An 8,345-nucleotide genomic window follows, 5' to 3' on the forward strand; every position below is an offset into this window, starting at 1 on the left:
ACAATTTAATCTTCAAATTTGTATTTTCACTTATTCCTGCGTGCACCTGCACCTAAACGATTTCAAACAAGGGCCATCACCCAGCTTCAGAATAATTTTACTGTTTGCGCAGAAGCCTTCAGTGCATACGACAGGTGCCAACATTTCCAATTTCATCCAAGTAAATCAACAAGTCATCGCACTGTTCATCCCTCATGGTGGTAAGAACTGGAAGTGCAACGTCATTAACGATGGCGTTTTAACGGAGCCGTGCTTTGAGGTCTCATTGAATATATCAAGCAGGGAACCAAACGATCTAAGGTGGGGGAGAAACCTAGTGAAGCCAAGTGCATTTGCTGAAGACAAGCTACGGACCCTGTCTCAACTTAAAATGAGTTCACACTTGTGAGCAAAGAATACCTCTGAGTAGCCAAGTAAGCAAGATCAATGGAACTATACAGAACGTTAACAGGGGTCGATGCCGAAAGACACTGGGATCAACAATGGAGGAGCCGAAGTAAGGCAGAATTTACGGTAAGTGAATTGTGTCGGTGAAGGGTCCAAGTGTTCATCGAATTGTGGCGAGATAGAGAAGCTATGTTTATAGAAAAGCTGGGTAAGCTGACCTTAAGGTTCTGTCGTTATTTATTAACCGCACAGAGTTTCTTCGCAGACAATTGCAGATAATTGCCGACAGACCTTATAAGGTTATGCGTTTCTAAGGTTATATACGACGAGAGTGTACCAGTGTTCCACCACATCGTTTTTCCATAAACCTTAAGCTCGGGGGGGTGCAAACCTACCTGGAACAAGAATGTATCTCGGCGATGTTTGGGGACCAATCTCGAAAGTGGTGTGGGTCTCGGGTTTCTACTAAAATTTTTGTGCCCTATTTCAGATTTGAAGTTGCAATATATGCGCGCTAAAGTCAAATTAGAAGACCAGTCGGATAAGTTCGCCTAATAGAAAATTCGAAGAATAAGTTACTTTTAAACAACACGAAGACAGGACTGAATCAATATTAAAAGGAAGCATTAGTATGAGAAATGAGAAAAGTAGCAAAATTAAAGAACTTACTGGCCAAAGCTAATGAAAAGAACAGCTGGCAGAAAAAGGAGCAGACTGATCCCACACGGCCGCTGGGTCGCATTTTTGTTGCGTGGCTCAAGGTAGACGTATAAAAGACAACTGAGCGTGCCGGAGCAGGACCAGAACGTCACGACGTTCTGCTCCCACGTGACCACCTTTTGTGTCAGACGTCCCGACACACACAGTTGCTGAAAAATGAAACTGATTTGTATAAAAACTATTAGAGTAAAGCTATAAGGCTTGCCAGTATATATTTCTAAGGCTTGAAGGTCCAGGAACTTTATTTGACAAAAAAAACTTAAAAGTAAACTATGCCTGCGTTAATGCTATCATTTTCTTTTTCATTTTCTTCCCTCGTCACTTACTTCCTCCCTTACTATCTCGTTTATTTTAATTTTTACTTCATATCCCAGAACGAACCAGGTGGTACTTTCCCCCCTTCATTTTTCAATTTTTGCTGAGCCTATGGTTTGTCGCAAAATTTGAGACAAAAAACCACTCAAAGTAATTGTTGGCGTGGTGTGACACGCTTTTTGAAGTCCGATATGCTTTATATATTTCGCAAAATTATTAGTCCCCACTCTGAAGTTACAGATTACTGCATCACATGAGTCTTTTATCCTGCGACATATTCCAAGGAATATTGCGGTTATGTAATGCAGGCATTCTCAATTGGGTGTTCTCTTTTAGATTGGACCTTATACAGTCGCTCGCTGTATGATGTAATCACTGTCGGCTTAACTGAGCTGAAATAAAATGGCACCCCGCATCTCATTTTTCCGACGTGAAAAATATACATAAATTTAATTTGCCTTTAGCTTTTTCCCCCTGCAATGTCGCCTTTCCAAGAAACGAAGTCAACGTCAAGCCACAATAGACCTCTTATTTTTGTTTCACTGACGCGCGCCCTATCACGCGCGACTGCGATGCCATTTCTTTACGAAACCCATGCATTTTATTTCAAGAAAACCCGGGCGTCGTTTTGCCGTAGACGACAATTGTTCACATACCCCAGCCACACAAGAGCGTATTTGCAGCTAGCGCTGAAAAGAAGAAAAGAAAGAAAACAATTTGTGTGTGTGTGTGTGCGTGTTACAACACTTTATTTTTTAACGTATTATCGATTTCTGATACACAGATTTCTCTCCAGCATTCAAATTCGAGATCAAAATACCCCGATTCGAAGGAGAAAAACGTGAACACTGATAAATAACCACCGATTTTTAAGATAAATAAGTACAGGAAATACGGATCCCTAGTAAATAAGCTAATCTGCCTTCCATAAACAGGCGGAAGTAATAATAACTTAAAAGTAATAATTATACTTGATGTAAAGGAAATGGTCGGAATGAAGAATAAGTTTTTAAGAGCAACATTGCGATGACCACAACGTCGTCTTCGTCTGCCGTTGTGTGCTTGATGTGGCCCCCGAAATAAACACACACATGTCGCCCTTCTCGGACTCTGTGTAGCGCTCTCAATCCCGCACAACTTGCCATTCGCGAACGTTGCATGCTGTATATCTGCAAAGGTTAGGTCGACCGGTTCCCAACTGTACGTTAAAGCATTGGCAGGAGTTCGATACCCGGTGGTAGGGGGCAGCCGACTTCAATGTCAATAGCATTTATCGCTTTAATTGTCACACCAGTTTTCGTTTTAGTTAGCTAGCTATCCCAGCAAAATTGTGGGCAAATACCGAAAGCGTAGTGCAATCTAAAGTGTGGGATGTTCACTTGGGCATGTGTTACTGGGTATGCGCCGCTCTTCAATGAACTTCATTCAAAAGATGAAGCGCCAACAAAGACAGCACACTGTCGTGTCTCTGTTCTCTCTTAGCGTACTGTCTCTGTTGGCGCTTTATCTTTTGAAAGCTATGAGCCAACTAGCCCCACATCGTGTTCTACTTCAATGAACCTCTTTTTGCGCCAAATTGGGTTCACTGTGTGTGTGTGTGTGTGTGTGTGTGTGTGTGTGTGTGTGTGTGTGTGTGTGTGTGTGTGTGTGTGTGTGTGTGTGTGTGTGTGTGTGTGTCACTGGGTATGCGCGGACTTCGTGGCGGCGCCGCCAGAAGACGCAGCGTGTCCAGAGGGAAGTGCAATAGCGAAGCCCAGCAGCAGTACACGCCTCATACGTGGTGTTTCGACTATTCGCATACTTGGGTAGTTAATCAGTTCTGCCTAAATTTTTCAAACTTTTTTCGCTGTTTGATGACACTGATGATAAGAAGGTAGCCTGACGACGACAGCGTTACGAGAAGGACGGAGGAACAGGTCGAATCATGTTTCGAACTTATAACTGAAATAATCATAATAGTGAAACATCTGAGCACTTGTTTAATGTACAGAAACCCACGCAGCGATAGCTGAACGTGTGCCTCTTATAAACTGCTGTACTGCTTTGTACACACGCCCTCGGCTACGTTTCATATGCGCTTCGCACCTTCGACCAAGCAAGCTTGAACATTTGGCGCGTAGCCATGATAATGTCGTCCGCAGGGCTGTGGGAGGTCTCGCCGCAAGAGTCCGATATTCATGCGTTCTTCACTTTCACGAAATGTATGGGTAAACATGCAAGACTATTTGCAGAATTTTGTTGGCCTCTAAGAACACAGAGCCTTACATACGCCACATAACTAAACCAGGTTAACATAAAACATAAAAAGAGAACTTGAACATAAAAGGAGAACTTGAGTCTGTTTTCCTTTCTTTTTCTCTAAAAAGAGGAATCTCAATGCGTTTTATTCTTGAGGTTTATCTTCAATTCTTTTGAAGCCTGAATGTTGCAAGAAATTCCCTAGTCACACTGTGCACAAAACTTCACTGCCTGAGAAAAGTGTAGAAACTGGAATTCGGTGGCTGAATAAGAATGAAGTATCAAGGTATTTAAGAAGCCTAGTTATGATATTCTGCTGTTTTACGCAACAGAACCACGATTTGGTTATGAGGTATGCCATAGCGCGGGACTCCTGATTAATTTTGACCACCTGGGGTTCTTTAACGAGCACCATTTGCATGGTAAACTGGCGTTTTTTTTTAAAAACCTACTTGGTACCAAAGTGGGAATGGCTAAACTAAGCTAAGTTAAGGAAGCTAGGACCGCGCAGCCCCCGATGGGAAGAAAAAATAATGGATATAAGGCTTCGAGAGAAAGATAGCGGCTTAGAGAAAGGGATGAGAGAAAAAGGAAGGAAAGAATAATAACCATGGACGCGCAGGCTTGGCTACCTTCTGCTTGAGGAAGGGGAACGGGAGAAAGAAAGACAAGAAAGAAAAAGGATAGCCAGCGTGCCCACGCTTTCAGGTGAAGGTTAAGTCTTTTTCTACGACTCACGGGCCCAGGAACTCGCTCATTGGCTAACCCATGTCTAACCCATGTTAGCCCATGTCGCGGGTTAGCTTCGAGGCCGCGGTGGCAGCATTTAGATGGAGCAAAAGATGCAGCCACAGATTGTCTGGCCATAAATGAGGGAGTTGGCTTTCAAGCTATCCGACGCCCCATCGAAATCCGAGCGAACCCGAGGTCAGACGAACTGTGGTCACGCGGGTGCGGTGACTTTCGCAACGGATTTCTTCTTTTCACGGGCTTCGTGGTTTCGTGGCTTGTGTGCCTTCCTATTCTTAGCCACTACCGTCTCGCTATCCCTCCACGCCGCGCCCGCTACAACGTCCGCGAGAGGGCATCAGTCTCACCAGTATCATTATGGAGACTATGGAGCATGTTTTATTAGAATGTGAAGACGTCTACCCAGCGGTTGATTTTATTTATTTAATTATTTATTTTTATTTATTTACAGTACCCTCAGAGTAAATATACATTATAGAGGGGAGAGGCTACATAAAGGAGGTAAAAAATGATATACAGGAAAGGCACAGTATAAGTAAAAATAGAAAATTATACTAGCTCACTAATTTACACAAAAAATAGTAGTCGTAGTTCACCATAAAAATATCATCATACACTTCTATATACAAGTTGGGAATGATAGGTAAATACATAGATAGGTAATTTGAAAAAAATAGTACCTATACAATAACAAGTCACATGATATAGTGAACGCAAATTTCATGATTTGCGTGTAGTTTATTTAGGCGCCACTGGCCTCATTGAAGCCCTTGGGTTCAGCGAGAGCAGTGGTAAAGCAAACATGTCCGCAATAGGCTTTAGTAAGAGGCGATTGGAGGATTGGTGGAAGAAAAGTAGGGAAACGACAAAAGACGGAGTCGTACAAAAGCACAGTTCGCAATAGGGGATCAGAAAATTTGGGCGTGGTAGTTCATAGTTTTTTTTTCATTGTTTAACCTAGGTAGGACATTAGGTAGTATAACAGCTAGAGCTTGGTGGCGCAACCTACCGCCCCGTTCCAAAGGGGACGCTCATAACATCCATCCATCCATCCATTCATCCATCGCTATGTTTTCTGGCCTTAATCGGTTTAACTCTTTTTCTACGACTCACTCGCCCAGGCGCTGGCTCATTGGCTAACCCATGTCGAACCCATGCTGACCCATGTCGCGGGTTAGCTTTGCGGCCGCGGCGGCAACATTTAGATGGAGCAAAAGATGCAGTCGCAGATAGTCGCAATCAACCTAGAGACCTTTGTCGTAGACCCGAAACCAAAACCGGAATCCAACACAGCATACCACAACCTTCACTACGGTGCTTGCTTCTCGTAGCATCATGCGTTGCTTTGAGACGGTAAACCAAATGAATCCATCAGTGATCGTACGTCTCGCTGGTCTTTAGACGCGTAGCAGGATATGCAAATAATCAACATGGTTTATGCCACGTTTCCGAGCGGTACCCTCATTTCCCCGCAACTGTCATACGTTTCACACATCGCAAACACATTTTCATGCAAAGTAGGATCTTGGCTGAGCAATTGCGCGATATCTATTATTATTTATTTTCGTCATGATCACTCAGCCCATTTATGTGACCCATTTGTGTGAACATTAACAATCCTTCCGAACTGTCCGCTACATCTGTGCAAAAAAAAAATTCATCACTACATCTAAAGCTTTGTGTCTGCAGCAGTCATTCGAAATTGCCGAACAAGTTGCAGAAGCCAATCACAGGACGGACTAGGCCACTGGCACGTACTCGTCAGATTTCGTGCGAAACTCACATTAGCTGCCACACAAGCAGTCCGAAGCCGTCAAAAGTTTCGCAAACATCCCGCTTCATATCCCCTTCCAGTAGAGGACAATTAGTGCAGAGGGATAATGTTTGTAAAAAAAGCGTAATTCAATCATTTACAACTTTCTGCCGATAAAGTACACACAGCGTGGAGGCATATTGCAATGACTTAATCGCGCTCCTGCTTGGCTGAATACATCGCTGTAGCTTCCACCATGAAACAAATTACAATAACTGTCTTTCATAATGAATTCCTCGTTCACCAACCGCCAAGCGTGTACAACGTTTGGCCATCCATACCTTGTTACTTCAAAAAAAAAAAAAATAGCATTTTAAAACGGCATTTTTGTGTGAACACCAATTAATTGGTATAGTGCCCTACGATTGCATACAAATACAACAAAGAATGCCATTTCAGCAGGCTTTTGCCCCGAAAGAAAAACACAGTTTGCAGCTTCGACCAGGTAAGTTGGAAAAATGAAGTTAACTGAAAAATCTACTTCAAGTTACCAGTGTTGGAATTTATTATTGTTCAGCTAACCATGAGCCAATTATATTGAATGAATTAACCAAAGCTGTGAATAACCGGCTGTTGAATTATCTGGAGTTGACGGTATTTGCTTATAAGCATAGCCGTCTTCAAAAAGCATAGACTCACGTATGCGCTCTTTAGGTAGAGTTGTGCTTAAACCGGCGTTGTTCCAGCTTTCGTCTGGTTTATAAGGAGAACGGAAGGCTATCTATTGCGCCGGTTATGTTGTAGCAAGTGGTACTAAAAAGAGATGCACAAGATGGGTCTACCTGAGAAGACGATCCCTTAGAATTTATGGTAATAACTGTATCACTTTATAATAATTAACGATTGTTAAAGAAGTAATGAGAAATCATACTTTGCAATTATGTGGGTGAAACCGCGTATTTTTAACATTTGCCCGCCTGACGACAAGAACAGCTGCTATAATTTCCTTAGGTTCGAAGATACTTTTCGGATTAAGCGTTATTGGCTGTCAAGGTATGTAGACTGCTGCAGGTTGTTGCACCAATAAGAGTTATATTCAACTAACAACGACTGCAGACATGTCACTTTTAACCTGACGTTCTGCTACCTGAAAGCTAGCTTTCCTGCGAAGCATGAAGTTTGCCCAACCAATGGCGACGTTGTCATTCTTGCAAACAGCGCGTACAGGCACAAGTTGCTTGTATAATCACATGGAAAATGAACACATGGCTTTCGTGGTGAAGCCATGCGCAAAAGGCAAGCCCCCGCATCTGCAGCAAGCACTCCATCTTCGTTTGAACGGTGATCGTTGTCGCCATTACTTGGGCGAAAGTGCAGGGCAGAGAAGCGTCCTTGCGAATTAGTAAATATGTCTAATGCGGGCTTTGAATGCAAGTTTGGTATTCTCGTAACATTGACCCACCTTGTACACTTCGGAAATTGTACCTAAGCAGAACGTACTAGAGGGTATGCTGGAGAGAAACGTACTGGCATGTTTGGATCAAGCGTGACAGACATTACTCTAACTTATGACGATTATCATAGCCGTAGAAGTGGTCCAAACGGTAAGGATACTGAAAAATAAAGGGGCTGCAGACATAGAGAACAAAAAAATATGCAACCAATAAACGTGCAAGCGCATTTGACCGTGTCCTTCTGCGTCTTCGTTTTGCCTGCATGGCTTACGCACGCGCGCGTCCGCCCGTTTCCGGCCTGCTACTTCCGCTCGAATTCCTTCTTCCGAATGTGGGCACACGTCTCCTTCGGATAACGGATCTCGCGTGCCGACCAGAGTGGACGTTCGCTTTGGCACGGCTCCCCCGTTCCCGGAAGGAAGGGAGCTTCGCGCACCCCTTCCTTCCATATACTCTGGGTTTCGCGCGCGATACCTGACACCACGGCACGCACACCCCTCTCGCGAACGCCAACCGCGGACTGACAGCAGTCCCTGCTCGCACGAATCAAGGTAAAATCGCCTCCTCGTCCGACCGGTGAGCGCCGATCGTCGGGCGAACGTCGCTCTCGCGGCGCTCTTCTTCGACCGTGCCGCGCAGTCGAACGCGATGCCCCACCGCGGAAAAAGTAGAGCCGACGCATGCGCCGAGCGCGGTTCTCGCTCCCGGGGTTTGCGGCCCGAGCGCCC

The sequence above is a fragment of the Dermacentor andersoni genome, chromosome 5, assembly GCF_023375885.2.
Source record: "Dermacentor andersoni chromosome 5, qqDerAnde1_hic_scaffold, whole genome shotgun sequence".
Lineage (NCBI taxonomy): Eukaryota > Metazoa > Arthropoda > Arachnida > Ixodida > Ixodidae > Dermacentor > Dermacentor andersoni.